Source organism: Grampus griseus, assembly GCF_964374135.1.
Source record: "Grampus griseus genome assembly, chromosome: 4".
In the NCBI taxonomy this organism is placed as follows: Eukaryota; Metazoa; Chordata; class Mammalia; order Artiodactyla; family Delphinidae; genus Grampus; species Grampus griseus.
The window spans coordinates 26,918,538-26,934,995 of NC_138997.1; the positions used below are offsets into that span (position 1 = coordinate 26,918,538).

Genomic DNA, 16,458 nt, shown 5'->3' on the forward strand with positions numbered 1-16,458 from the left:
CAAAAACAGAAATATAGATCAATGGAACAGGATAGAAAGCCCAGAGATAAACCCATGCAGCTATGGTCAGGTAATCTATGACAAAGGAGACAAGGATATACAATGCAGAAAAGACAGTCTCTTCAATAAGTGGTGCTGGGAAAACTGGACAGCTACATGTAAAAGAATGAAATTAGAACACTCCCTAACACCATACACAAAAATTAACTCAACATGGATAAAAGACCTAAATGTAAGACAATATACTACAAAACTCTTAGAGGAAAACACAGGCAGAATGCTTTTTGACATAAATCACAGCAAGATCTTTTTTGACCCACCTCCCAGGGTAATGGAAATAAGAACAAAAATAAACAAATGGAACCTAATGAAACTTAAAAGCTTTTGCAGCGCAAAGGAAACTATAAACAAGATGAAAAGACAACCCTCAGAATGGAAGAAAATATTTGAAAACGAGTTAACAGACAAAGGATTAATCTCCAAAATATATAAACAGTTCATGCAGCTCAATATTAAAAAAACAAACAACCCAATCCAAAAATGGGCAGAAGACCTAAATATACATTTGTCCAAAGAAGACATATAGATGGCCAAGAAGCACATGAAAAGCTGCTCAACATCACAAATTATTAGACAAATGCAAATCCAAACTACAATGAGGTATCACCTCACACCAGTTAGAATGGCCATCATCAGAAAATCTAGAAGCAACATATGCTGGAGAGGGTGTGGAGAAAAGGGAACCCTCTTGCACTGTTGGTAGGAATGTAAATTGATACAGCCACTATGGAGAACAGTATGGAGCTTCCTTAAAAAACTAAAAACAGAATTACCATATGACCCAGCAATCCCAGTACTGGACATATACCCAGAAAAAAACATAATTCGAAAAGACACATGCACCCCAATGTTCACTGTAGCATTATTTACAATAGCCAGATCATGGAAGCAACCTAAATTCCCATTGACAAATGAATGGATAAAGAAGATGTGGTACATATATACGATGGAATATTACCCAGCCATAAAAAGGAATGAAATCGGGTCATCTGCAGAGACGGGGATGGACCTAGAGACTGTCATACAGAGTGAAGCAAGCCAGAAAGAGAAAAACAAATATCGTATATTAATGCATATATGTGGAGTCTAGAAAAACGGTACAGATGAACCAGTTTGCAAGGCAGAAATAGAGACACAGATGCAGAGATCACACCTATGGACACCAAGGGGGGGAAAGTGGGGGGGTGGGGGGCAGGATGAACTGGGAGAGTGGGATTGACAATATATACACTAATATGTACAAAATAGATAACTAATAAGAACCTGCTGTATAAAAAAATTAAATTAAATTTTTAAAAAAAGTCATGATCATGGAGTCACAGAGCAACATTAAGGTCTGAAACACGCTCATGAAAATAAAAGTGTAATTTACAAGCAACGCAGGCACAGCATGCTAGAGAGGTTCCCGCAGCCTGGTGTAATCACAGCCACGGATTTACAATGCACAAGCCATGGCCAAGTGTCCTACCACACCCAAAGGGTGTGTCCACTGACTGACAAGTATGTTATTACACTCATAAAAGAACATGAGTAACAGCTGACCGACTTCGATATTCTTATATTAAAATTCAAGCTGGGCTTTCTACAATAGGTTTCCTTACTAACCATCCATTGAGAAGAATATTTGTTCCTGGGATGAAACGCATCCCCCAAAAAATAATCTTCCTTCAGCTGTGTGCCTGGCACTGCTCCCCAAGGTCAACTTCCTGCTGACACCACCTGGAGGGAAAAAGGTCCACACCCCCAAGTTTACAGCCTGTTTCTCATCTTCGGAAGTTGCACCTTTTCCCCTATACCAGGAATGGTAGCCTTGCGTCCAGTCAACTTAAGTGCAGAATTAATCATGACTACAATCTAAAGGGATTTCCAGGTATGACCTGCATAGAATGACTTCAATCATGAGTGTAGTTCCACACTATTCAGTTATATAGGCACTCAGCTTTCTCATGAATGAAGGTCTTCTAAATCCTCCCTGGTAGCACTGTCTTTTTTTAGCTGATAGGCTTCTTCATTTCCCAGAAATGTACTGGCACAAGAAATGTACAGCCCCAGAAATGGGGCTGCAAAACTGTCTTTGTGTTTATGGCCATGAACACAGCATTGCTTATTTCCACTTCACTCAACAGGCCACTCGAACATGGATGGAGAGCTTCTGTCCATTTTGGTGAAGACAGGTTCTTCTCCCTTCTGAAATCAGCACTTCTCCCTGACTCTGACTTTGGGTTATACGTGGATTCCACTGATTTAGTTAATAATCTTTGGAATTTACTCCACTAAACCTCCTCAACCAAAACTTCATCTTAACCTACTCTTCTTGGGTTTGCCTCACTCCTTTGTTTTCTCTACCTTCCATTCCCTGTTATCCTTGTCTTTTTTTTTTTTTACACTTATTTTGGAGGCTGTTCCTCCAGTTTCGTTCCTCCAGTCCTTTTACTCTAGGTCAACTCATCCTAGCTTCTCTTGACTTTGAATTTAACGCACCACTACAAACTATCTGACCAGGGCTAGAACTCCCACCTTAACAGCAAAAACAGCTGTCCCCAAATGTTATCCCTCCAATGCTTGCAATAAAAATTGTGGTTAAATAAGCATAATTAAGAAAACACTTAAAAATTCTCATCAAGGAAAGAAGAGGTATGCAAAACTGTTTCTTATCATTTAAGAAGTTGCCAAATTATGCTATACAAGTCAATATGAGATCAAGACTTATATGTTTCTTGGAAACTACACCTTCCTGGTGCAGGGTTGAAAAATAATACTTGTACTAGAACTTTCTGAAAATACCATCCTTGGAATCTTTGTTACGGTTATGGGATTGGTTTTAAAATGAAGTCCATTGTGACTTTAATAACTGTATAACCAAACTTAGAGTTTTTTGCTAAATTCAGCTTAGTAATGTATGAACAAGGTTTGACTTCTTATTCATTCATTCATTTATTCCATAAGCATTTATTAAGTATCTATGTGCTAAGTGCTCTGGATATGAAGGCAAAAGGATAACTCTGTTCCTAAGAAATTCAAAGACTATTTGGCAAGAAATACTTATAAACAAGTAAGTACAATAAAATCTGTGAAATGCTACAATAGAGGCTTTGGAAGCACAGAGGAGGTACTAATGAACTTGACCTAAGGAAGTCATAAAAAAGCTTTAAAGGAGAAGAAGTCTTAATAAATTATATACATAGAGAACATCTCAGAACTGTGTAAAAGACTGATCTGTGAAGGGTACAATTTATGTAGAGTTGGAGGTGATGAATTTTTTGAGGTTGGTCTGAAATGGGTAATAGGGATTTATTAGCATAGGGGAGGGATATGTAGGCCATTTAAAAACTGTGTGGACAAAGGCACAACCAGAAGGTTGTGAAGAAGTAATCAGAATGGATTTTCAAAAAGGAAGGGAAGTGTCAAGGAGTAAGGAGAGATGGGGATGAGGTAGGTGAGTATGTAGAGGGCCAAAATCAGGAAGGCATCCAAAAATTCCAGAGTGGTAGACATATATCCAGGAAAGACAAAAACTCTAATTCAAAAGGATACATGCACCCCAATGTTCGTATCACTACTATTTACAATAGCCAAGACATGGAAGCAACCTAAGTGTCTATCAACAGATGAATGGATAAAGATGTGGTATATATACACAATGGAACATTATTGTTATAAAAAGAATGAAATAATGCCATTTGCAGCAACATAGGTGGACCCACAGATTATCATACTCAGTGATAAGTATGTCAGATAGAGAAAGGCAAATATTATATCACTTATATGTGGAATCTAACAAATAAGATAAACAAATGTATGTGCAAAACAGAAACAGACTCACAGATATAGAAAATAAACTTCTGGTTACCAAAGGGAAAAGGGCAGAGGGAGGAATAAATCAGGAGTATAGGATTAACAGATATACACTACTATATATAAAATAGACAGCAAGGATTTAGTGTATAGCACAGGGAACTATATTCAGTATCATATAATAACCTATAATGGGAAAGAATCTGAAAAAAAAATGTATAACTGAATCACTGTGCTATACACCTGAAATTAACCCAATATTGTAAATCAACTATATTTCAATAAAAATAAAAAATTCCAGGGTTTTGTTGGACACAGACTATTACATAGGTGATGGGCAAAATAATGGTCTCCTGAGGATGTTCACCTCCTAATCCCCAGAACCTGTGAATGTGTTACCTTACAGGGCAGAAGGGACTCTTCAGGCTTAACTAAATTTAGGATTTTAAGATAAAGTAATTATCCTGAACTGTTCACGTGGTACCAATACAATCACAAGGGTCCTTGTAAGTGAAAGATGGAGGCATGATAGGCAGAGAAGAGGATGTGACAACAGAAGCAAAGTTAGAATGCATTGAATCTGGCTTTGAAGATGGAAGGGGGCTAGGAGCCAAGGAATGCAGGCAGCCTCCAGAAGCTGGAAAGGGAAAGGAAATGAATTCTCTCCTTGAGCCTCCACCAAGGAATACTGCCTGCTTACACATTGATTTTAACTCAGTGAGATCCATGTTGGACTTCTGACACCCAGAAGTGTAAGATAATAAATGTGTGCTGTTTTAAGCTTGTGTTGCTTTGTTATAGCAGCAAGAGGAAACTCATACACATAGGTACATAGGCGCCTCCTTCTTAGCGTTCCTATGTCTGGTGCAAATGAGAGGCCTTTGCTGTGCCTGAAGAAGGGAGCCTTGTCAAACCACCAAGGGGGACTTGGCAGGAACTGTCCCACAGCAGTGAACCAGAAGGAAGAGTCAGGGGTGCAGAAGTCGCTGACCATGCGGAGGGCACAGCTGGGCAGGTGGCAGGACCAATCACATAGGATGATGTCCAGAAGTGGCTCAGAACCCTACGAGGGGCTGGGGAGCAGGCAGAGGCAGAAAGGGGTGTGTGTGGGGTTGAGAGCAAACAAGCATTGTGTCCACTGCTTTAGGATGAGTCACAGGATCCCGTTTATTCTGAATTTCAAATAGCCCGAAGGGAGGCTTCAGATTTTGTTTTTTAAAGAAAATAAATCAAACACTTTGAGAAGGACTGACCCACTGGCTATGAAAGCCTGTGTGGGAACGGGGCAGTTAGTGAGCCTTAGAGTAAATAAATCAAGTAAAGCTAGCTTCTTTAACTTCTATTTTGAATCTGTTTTCGACTCCAGAGTATTTTAATAATATCTCTTATATCATATTTAAAGCCTGATAAGAACTTTTCTTTAACCATAAAACAGCTGGAAAGCCAACAATAGTGTCACCACTAACATTATCTGAAAACGTTTAATGATGTGGCCCAAACCGACTCTACTGAGTAAAGATGGAGAAGCGGGTCAAGAGGTTTTACTGTGAAGAACAAACATTGTGCACCGAACAGACTCGCTTGAGGGCCTGGAAGACACCGGGCACACAGATGTTTCCTTCTAACTCACATAAGCGTGAGAGGAGACCACCATGGTGGGGGCTGGGAACTGTGAATGTGGGCGCGAGATGCAACCCCAGTTCCCTTCTCTCTGCTCCTGCCTGTCCCCAGAGGGTATAAATGTCTACGCACGTCCAGGGTGTGTCCAGGGGGCACATGAGCAGAAGTGAGGTGACACTGAGGGTGGCATTTCTAAATGTGTTTATTCTCTTGTAACAAATCACAAACCTCACCAAGGTCCCCTCTTTTCCCTCTCCATTTCCTTCTCAGGATTATTCCCACCTTCTCTCTCTTATGCTCCTCTTGTTTCCCCAATACAGAATGTCAGGGTCACTGTTTCAGGACCTGTCCTCTCTGGGGATAAGGAACCTACCTTCACCTCTGAGTTCTGATCACTCTGCCCCAGAGATGTGTAGCATTTAAATGTACAGCTTATTCAATATGCTTAAAGTTTTAGTGAGGCACAAAACTAGTACAGTCAGTGGACTAAAAGCTAACATGGCCCTTCATAAGGCTATGCTAGGGCTGGCAAGAAAAATGCAAATACATTAACTTAAAATATTTTTAGGGGACTTCACCTGGTGAAGAAATATTTACCAGATGGTGGTTACTGATTCACTTGAGAAAAATAAAAATAACATTAAATAGAGAGAAAAAAAAAAAACTAAAGGGCTTAAAAAAAAAAAAAACCAATGAAAGGTTTTTCTTATCCTAAGAAAAATGCTGCCAATGTTATAGCAAGCCCTGGAACAGTGGTTCTCTGCTCTGATGAAGTGATGTACAATGTCTAGAGTTTTATAAGATCAAGATGCTGCCATGCTCCATCCACATTTACAACATGAGAGTCTCTAGGTGCAGGGCATGGGTGAGTGTGTTTAAAACAAACACTTGAAGTGCTGGAGAGGGTGTGGAGAAAAGGGAACCCTCCTGCACTGTTGGTGGGAATGTAAATTGATACAGCCACTATGGAAAACAGTATGGAGGTTCCTCAAAAAATTAAACATAGAGTTGCCATATGATCCAGCAATCCCACTCCTGGACATATATCTAGACAAAACTATAATTCAAAAAATTACATTTACCCCTATGTTCATGGCAGCACTATTTACAATAGCCAGGACATGGAAGCAACCTAAGTGTCCATCAACAGATGAATGGATAAAGAAGATGTGGTGTGTGTATGTGCGTATACACACACACACACACATATACATATATATACACATACACACACATACTTACATACAGTGGAATATTACTCAGCCATAAAAAAGAATGAAATGCCATTTATAGCAACATGGATGGACCTACAGATTATCATACTAAGTGAAATAAGTCAGAAAAAGAAAGACAAATACCATATGATATCACTTATACGTGGAATCTAAAATATGGCACAATGGACATATATACACTACCAAATGTAGAATAGATAGCTAGTGGGAAGCAGCCGCATAGCACAGGGAGATCAGCTCAGTGCTTTGTGTCCACCTAGGGGGTGGGATAGGGAGGGTGGGAGGGAGGGAGACACAAGAGGGAAGAGATATGGGGACGTATGTATATGTATAACTGATTCACTTTGTTATAAAGCAGAAACTAACACACCACTGTAAAGCAATTATACTCCAATAAAGATGTTAAAAATAAATAAAAAGAAAAAGTAAATAAAATTTAAAAATATGGCACAAATGAACTTATCCACGAAACATAAACAGACTCACAGACATAGAGAACAGACTTGTGGTTGCCAAGGCAGGGTGGGGTGGGGTTGGGGAGGGATGGATTGGGAGCTTGGAATTAGCAGATGTAAACTATTATACATAGGATGGATAAACAAGGTCCTACTGTATAGCACAGGGGACTATATTCAACATCCTGTGATAAACCATAATGGAAAAGAATATGAAAAATAATGTATACATAACTGAATCACTTTGCTATATACCAGAAACTCACACAACACTGTAAATCAACTATACTTCAATGAAAAAATTTTTTTAAATAAAAATAGAACAAAGACTTGACAGATGAGTTAGAGAGGCAGCAAGAACTGAGAACAATCGCCCCACTGGATTGCTGATCACACAGTCCTCCCCATTCCCATCATTCATCATTCTTACGTGGTGTAACCTTTAGAATTTGGCTTAAAATTTCGAATCTGACTCAACTTTACCTAAAAATATGAGTATTTACAGAATGGAAAAGTGTTTTTGCTCTATGGGATTTAAGTTTTTGCTTTAAAAAAAGGTAGGGCTTCCCTGTTGGCGCAGTGGTTGAGAGTCCGCCTGCCGATGCAGGGGAAACGGGTTCGTGCCCCGGTCCGGGAAGATCCCACATGCCGCGGAGTGGCTGGGCCCGTGAGCCATGGCCGCTGAACCTGCGTGTCCGCAGCCTGTGCTCCGCAGCGGGAGAGGCCACAACAGTGAGAGGCCCGCGTACCCCCCCCACACACACAAGCAAAAATGTAAAAACAGACCTAATTAACATATGCAAATGTTTCTAAGTAATTAACATGAAATGCCTGTCATTTATATGGCAAATGAAGATATAACTGTCTGAATTTTCACTGGTGAATTAGTCTAATTTTAGGATGAAGAACAGCTTGGTTTGAAGATTGATAGATTAAGAAAACTGTATGTTGAAAGAAATCTTCGATTATTTAAAAATTTTTTAAATTGTTCATAAAGGTGTCTCTCAGTTTCTCTGGTGATGCTGAAGTGAGTTCTGAAGAGTTTCCAGGGGAGACAGCAACGTGCTGGGGCAGGTCAGAAACTGAAGGGAGATGTCAGCAGGTCGGCTGCTAGCAAGTGGCCCTGCGAATCCCAGCCTGTCTTCACAGACATTTCTTAGTATCTGTTACAAGAGCTACAAGAGAGACAGACAAGGCATGCATTCTGAAGGGACCAACCAGAGCTGCCTCAGCCGTCCTCAGGCTAGAAACAATTTAAAAGTGTCTAAGGTGGCCAGAAAGCTTTAAAGTTGTATTCAATTTTTTGGTAAGAATAGGAAGGGCTGATTTTCATAGTCCGAGTTCAGAGTGCCAACATCAAATGAAAAATGCTGTTGACTGATGAATGCTGATGGAGGTGGTCTGCAGGTAGGGATGAGCGTGGGTCTTCTGAAGGATTTCATGATGCAGAGCTGCTCCTTTCCAGACTATGTCCCAAGCAAGTGTCAGTACGTGCCATAGGACCATTATGATGGGATCCATGCACAGCGAACACAACCGGGATGAACACCCCCAAATATGGAGGGACGGAGTTAGAGAATGGCATCCTGACATGCCACCATCTTGCTGCGAGAGACACAAGTCAGGAAGTTGACACTGCTCTAAAGCAAGGAGAAAGCTCTAGGGATGTGTCCCACTGTCAACACCGAGGCTACACTTAAGTACATCGTTGTAAATTTCGAGACGCTTCTTAGGAAGGACAGCTCTGATTCATGCCTATTGAGACAACAAATGCAAGATCTCAAAGGTGGAAATGTTAAGCTCCAGGCCCACTGGCCCCTTAAGTATGACTGGGATGATGACCTACCACGACAGACTGCAAATGCAAAAGGAAATGGAAGCAAAAATGGGCATCTGTATACCCAGCAGAAGGTTTCCAGCATCCCTGGGTTTTGTATTTAAAAAGACCCAAGATAAGCAGCCTACTTGGGTAAGCTCACTGAGGCTCAAGTGCGGCCTACGAATATGTATATTCTTGGGAGGGAAGAACGTTTGCATCCAATGCCTGTATTGCTTCTGTTCTAAGACATTATCAGTCACGAAAGAAGACACCAATTCCCCCCCACCTTTTTCTTAGCTTTGATGTTTTTCTTTTTTTTTAATTTTTATTTTATATTGGAATATAGTTGATTTACAATGTTGTATTAGTTTCAGGTGTGCAGCAAAGTGATTTAGTTATACATAAATCTATTCTTTCTCAGATTCCAATTTAATTAGAGTTTTGAAGGAAACTAATACAAATTAAACGTACATATTGGTTGCAAATTATAATCACAACAGCCAAAAATCTGAAAAGAAAGAAATTCCTTAGAGTTGAAGAAATATAATAAATCTTGAAATGCTGCCTGCTTCGGGACCGACCCTAAACTCTCCTTCTGAAATTCTGCAAGGTAAAAATACCAGTTGTTTAATTCAAATTGTATTACTATGACAATGAATACGGCTTAACTTATAAATGAAGATTCAAAAACCATACTTTCACTGATTTATAGAAATGTGTTATTTTCCCCTCCACTTTCCTGCTCAAAAGTCCCACTTAAATTCTTATTGTCTACAAGCAAGGGGAATGGGAAGGGGGAAAAAAAACCTAAGGAATGGTATTTCTTCATAAAACTCGGTACACTTGGGCTTTCTAAACTTCTACAGACTACTGCATATCATGCCTCAGGAGACCCTTAAAGATATAAAAATTGTTTTTCTTATTGGATTTCAGATATTAAACCTCCTCTCTCACTGGCATTGATCCTGTAATTTCTCTCCCCAGACCTGTGCTGCATGTGAATTTTACAGGTGCCGGACCATACAAGCTAGTTGGAGCAAGTTGCTGGCAGGTAAAGCCAATTTTCCTCAAGTAAAAAGATCTCTCTCTGGCCTCTCCATGTTGGTCATAGTTCTGTCATTCTTTTGTCTCTGGGTCTTTTGTTTTTCACTTAACTTCTCCATTTCAGTTTTTAAAGCACTTCCCAGCAGGAGACTTACTGATGTCTCTAGGTCTTTTTTTTTTTTTTTTTCTTCTCACCCCTTTTTTCTTCCTTCCTGTTTGGCTTTCTGTATATGTCTAATTCTTTACCTCTTCTGCTCAGTAGCACGACTAATCTTGTTTCCCTTCTTTTCAGTTCAAAATTGTGAATGCTATTTTCTTTAAATTTGATTACAGAACATGTTCATTAGGATTGATAAACTAGGAAAGAGGGAAGAAAAACCTTATCCGTCACCTTCACAAACACAAACGTTTTTGGTATTCTCCCATTTCCTCCTAGTCTTCTGACTCATGCAAATCTTTTCCTATAGAGCTGTAATCATGGAATAAGGAACCTAAATCGTTTTGCATACTCATTTTTTTTTATTACTTTTGTGCAGAAAGTATTCTATGTTGTTATGAATTTTCCTAGCCGTAATTTTATTGGCTGATTAATATTGCATTATGTGGATGAATTTTAATTTAAATATTTTTCTTTTTTTGGTTCCATTCTTATCAGGAATATAAGAGTATCCATTTCTTTGAATGGTTCCCAGCATTAATCTCCTGTCTCCCTACCTTTTTCACCTAGTTGCCTGCCTTCCAGTCTGCAAAAAAGCAACCATGTGAGGTCTGCTGTTGCGACTGCTTCCTGTGTCTGAAATTCTTTTCTCTTTTCATATGACACGTTCCATTCCAGGAGGAAAAGGTGGACCCGAGATGGCCACCCTTTAAAGGCTCACCTGAGTAAAAGTGATGGCTGGGATTAGGGAACACTGCAGATAGTCATGGAAGTCAACTGAAACCAGAGTTAGGACTATACTATGGATTGTGAAATTTCCATTTTTAAAGCCACAGGAAGCAAGATTTGCATATTTTAGAGTCTTCATTAAAGGAACGTGAAAGTAGACTTTAGCATATCAGATGAAAAATGAATCAGGGGGGTGGCTTAGAAAAGAGGAAAGACAACTGTATTAGAATCTTTAGGTTGCATTTCTCAAGTTTCTGATGATAGCATCTTGGCTTCCAAGTTCCTCATCTGTGAGTGGGAGGAGTGGGAAAGAAAAACCTCTAAGATCCTCTCTATATTCTATGGCCAGAGTACAGTCGAGCTAGAAACGCCCCAAAGGACTCATTCTTGATATGAGGTCCACATAGCCTTGACGCTGTGCTTTATATTTTAGGAGCAGCTCTAAAAGACACACATAGATCATCCTCTTCAGATCACTGGCAGTAAAACCAAAGTGATGAATTCCTTTGGAGGAGGCTATGCAAAGCAGTACATTCTCATGTAAATAAAACCATGCCTCTTTGAGATCTATTATTAGGGGCTATTGCAGAGTGGTGGGCCCAGCCTGGGGCCAAAGAACTGTTATTTTCCTTTTAATTTCTCTGTTGACATTCTCACATCTTCTGCTCTATATTACTTTGCATGCGCCCTAAAGCTCAGCAGGATTTTAAAGAAAAGGGATAGCACGTGTAGGAAGAGGAAGGGAGTGGATCTAGAGAAAAGGGAAGAGGCACGTTTTATGGCTTTGGTTTCTGATAAATATAAACCTACTCATTCTTCTTCCTTCCACTTTCTAAGGGAGAGACTAGTTTGGGGACATGGTTAGGATTACATGCTAACCAGCTGACAGGATAGGAAAAAAAATATTCTAAAGTATTCTGAATTCCTGATGATTTTAGAAGGCAGATGACTAATTTTGCTCCCAGAGTCATGACCATTCACTAACAGAAAATGTCTTTCAAGTACAGGGTTGCATCTGCTGTATCCCCCAAGAAAGGTAACAGGAAAGAAGGGTGAAGAAAAAGAGACTGCAGACCTGCTTTGCTAGGAAAACAGGGGTGAGATTGGAACATGCATAAAAAGGGTTTAATTTAAATCACATATTTCATTTAAAAAATTGCTTCACATTAAAAGGTTAAACTTCATATTATCTCTTTTAATATAATAAAATTGCTTGCATTTCTTTTTGCCCAAATTGAAACGGAAAATGTGGCTTCAAAATAAATTATAAAAGAAAAATGGCAATGTATGTTACCACAACTGGACACTTAGTAAAAGTTAATTACTTAATCCAGGAACCAGAAGTAGTTAAAGTATAACTTGAACCTAAAGAAAATGCTGCTTTTATAAATATTAATTTCTACTCTGCCCATTTTTTTTTAACATCTTTATTGGAGTACAATTGCTTTACAATGGTGTGTTAGTTTCTGCTTTATAACAAAGTGAAGCAGTTATACATATACATATATCCCCATATCTCTTCCCTCTTGCGTCTCCCTCCCTCTCACCCTCCCTATCCCACCCCTCCAGGTGGTCACAGACCACCGAGCTGATCTCCCTGTGCTATGCGGCTGCTTCCCACTAGCTATCTATTTTACATTTGGTAGTGTATATATGTCCATGCCTCTCTCTCACTTTGTCACAGCTTACCCTTCCCTCTCCCCGTGTCCTCAAGTCCATTCTCTAGTAGGTCTGCATGTTTATTCCTGTCCTGCCCCTAGGTTCTTCGTGACCATTTTTTCCCCCCTAGATTCCATATATATGTGTTAGCATACGGTATTTGTTTTTCTCTTTCTGGCTTACTTCACTCTGTATGACAGATTCTAGGTCAATCCACCTCACTACAAATAACTCAATTTCGTTTCTTTTTATGGCTGAGTAATATTCCATTGTATATATGTGCCACATCTTCTTTATCCATTCATCTGTTGATGGACACTTAGATTGCTTCCATGTCCTGGCTATTGTAAATAGAGCTGCAATGAACATTTTGGTACATGCTTCTTTTTGAATTATGGTTTTCTCAGGGTATATACCCAGTAGTGGGATTGCTGGGTTGTATGGCAGTTCTATTTTTAGTTTTTTAAGGAACCTCCATACTGTTCCCCATAGTGGCTGTATCAATTTACATTCCCACCAACAATGCAAGAGGGTTCCCTTTTCTCCACACCCTCTCCAGCATTTATTGTTTGTAGATTTTTTGATGATGGCCATTCTGACCGGTGTGCCTACCTGCCCATTTTTGACTCAGTTTTCAATGACCTCAAGATTCAAGGTAAGCTTTTTCTCTAGTATAATGTTTTACCGAAATCCATAAAACCTACCCTGCATACCTAGAAACCAGCAACAAAGCATGTGGATTCTGTATCATGTACTACTGTGCCAGGCCTCACTTACAGACCATCACAGACACAAGAAAGAAACCTGGTGCCACAGCTGCCATTAATAGATAATCTGAGCTATTTTTAAAATGTCAATCTATAAACAGTGGACCCGTTTCATACAGAAGAGTGATGCTGGGTGTGTGCTTTGGTGCCAGGAACAGAGATCTCAGTTCTGGCTCTGCCACTACCCGGCGCTGTGGCCTTGGGCCAGTTCTTTAACCTCTCTGGGCCTCCATGAACTCACGTTTAAAATGGACAGGTTAACAGTATGTATCACATGGTGTTATGTGATATTTAGAAGACACGACACATATATAGAGGGCTTAGCTGAATTCTCAGCACACAGAACCCTTAAAAATGCCAATTAATCATGCATTCACTCAACAAACAACTATTGAACACCTACTTGGTGCCAGGCACTGTTCTAGTTACTGGAGATAAAACAACGAACAAAGAGACCAAAATTCCTCCCCTGATGGAATGTATATTCCAGCAGAAAATATCTCACAGTTAAATAGCGCTTACAATTATTTACTCTTATTGCTAAACTAGTGGGTCTCAATGCCACCCAGGGCATACTTAGCAAAGTTTAGAAACATTTTTTTAAATTTATTTATTTTTGGCTGTGTTGGGTCTTCATTGCTGCGTGGGCTTTCTCTAGTTGCGGTGAGCGGGGGCTACTCTTTGGTGTGATGTGTGGGCGTCTCACTGTGGTGGGTTCTCTTGTTGCGGAGCATGGGCTCTAGGTGTGTGGACTTCACTAGTTGTGGCACATGGGCTCAGTAGTTGTGGCTCACAGGCTCTAGAACACAGGCTCAGTATTGTGGTGCATGGGCTTAGTTGCTCCACAGCATGTGGGATCTTCCCAGCCCAGGGCTCGAACCCGTGTCCCCTGCAATGGCAGGAGGACTCTTAACCACTGTGCCACCAGGGAAGCCTAGAAACATTTTTGGTTGTCACACTGGGGGTAAAGGGACAGCTACTGACATCTAATAGGTAGAGACAAGGAATGCTGATAAACATCCTACAACACACAGGACGGTCCCACAGCAAAGACCTATCTGGCCCCAAATGTCAACAGTGCAGAGGTTGAGGAACTCTGTTCTGAAGGTTATGTATGGACTCAACACAACCCTATGAGGTAGGAACCATAAGTATGGCTACTTCATTAGTATTTTATAGTAACTGATAGTAATGACATTTTATAAAGTGTGATCATACAGTATTTATAGTAATATTTACATAGTATATGTAAATATATAAGATTTGTAAAGCTATACAAAAATTGCACAGAAATACTTTAAAATATACCTCAGCAGTGTGTGTGTTTAAATTCAGATGGTAGATTTTACAAAACTGATTCAGAGTTCATTTTATGACCAACGGCTGTACCACTGTGCCATTTAGATTTTAAATTATTCATCTGGCCCGATCCTCGCTCACATGCTTCAGAAGGCGCTCTTTTGTGCCACATCTGCGCTGATTTGGACGTTAGAACAAGGAAGCAGTGTGGCACATCAGAACCTCCAGACCCGGGGTCCAGAGATCCAGATCTAGCTCCAGCATCTCACTGGCTGTGGCATCTTAGGGCAAGCAGCTGAACTTTTCTGGGCAACTGAGGTTCACCATCACCAACATGTGGGGCAATCGTGTCCCTCAGATCATGTGTGCAACTGCCATGGAATCTGCAGTGAGAGTTTCCACCACCCACCACACCACCAACGTGTACAGGTACTGACTTTTTTTCACTGTACCCTGACGCATTTACTGTTCTCCACAGCCTAGGAGGTAGGCACAAGCTGAAGGAAACAGGGGCATGGAAAGGTGGTAACCTGCCTCTGAGGTTACAAGTTCAGGAAGTGGCAGAACAAGGGTTCTCACCCAGGCAGTGTGGCTCCAGGGCCCGCCCTCTGGACCAGCATGGGCTGCTCTGGCTGAGTTCAAGCCACCCAGGATGCTCTCATAGGAGCAGTGCCACATGGCCACAGCTCATCCACCTCTTGATTCCCAAGAGCTGCTCTGTTCTGCATGCAGCCATGTTCCTCCCTAGTCCTGACTAGTCAGGCAGTTGGTGCTTTCATCAAAGCAAAGAGTGAAATCTCTTTGTGTTTCTTTTTCGAATTACTTTATTTCTTTTAAATAGGTAACTTGTGTACACAATACATGCATTAGTCCAATATGAAGTTCAAAGGCACAGAAGAATATACAGTGACAATTAATTTTCCTTCCTATCCTTGTCTCCCAGCTACCCAGTCCTTTCTACTGAGACCACCACCATGACTAGTTTCTTGCATCTCGTTCCAGAAATGCTCTATACAATATATATTCTTTTCTGAAAGCAGATATACAACTTGTAGGATACGAAACATACTATTTTGCAACCTGATTTTTTTCACTAAACAATATTTTGGAAATCAGTCCGTATAGAGCCCCCTTTATTCTTATTAGTGTCTGAGAGTATTCTATAATTTATTTCATCAGTTCTGAACAGATAAATATTTAATGTGTGTCTGATATTTAACAAGGCTACAATGAACATCTTATGCATATATCATTTCTTACATTGCCAGAATATACTTAGGATAAATTCTTAAAAGTGGAATTGGCGAGTCAAAGGCCTTGTGCCTTTTAACATTTTATTGAAATAGCTGAACTGCTCTCCATAGAGGTTATATCAATTTCTACTTCCACCTAAAATGTAGGAGATCAACACTGGGTTTTACTTTTATTTCTATACTCATCAAACAATATATCATAAAAATGTTTTATCTTTGCCATTTGCAAGAAATTGTATCTCATATTTTAAATTTGCATTTCTCTTATTAGGATTAGATTGGGACTCTTTTCATGTGTTTCAAGAACCAATTGTATTTCTTTTATTATTCTTTTCCCTATATTTTGTTCACATTCCTGTTCTTTTCATTCTCATTTTTCTAATGAGTTGGTTTCCTTTTCTTATGGAATTAGACAAGCACAAGAAATAAACCCTTTGTCTATAAGCTGCAAGTATTTTCCCCCAGTTTTTTATTATTTGCCTTTGCAGTAATATTTGATTTGTAAGTAGTATTGATTTCCTCCATTCTTTTCTCTTATAGCTTCTGGGTTTATTTAATACTCAAAA

General features: G+C 39.8%; 1 protein-coding gene across 1 annotated transcript in view; it reads right to left on the reverse strand.

Annotated features, from left to right (window-relative positions):
• Window positions 1-16,458, reverse strand: part of NR3C2 (nuclear receptor subfamily 3 group C member 2) — a 364,942-nt gene that overhangs the window by 95,492 nt on the left and 252,992 nt on the right. The gene's annotated exons all lie outside the window — the stretch shown is intronic.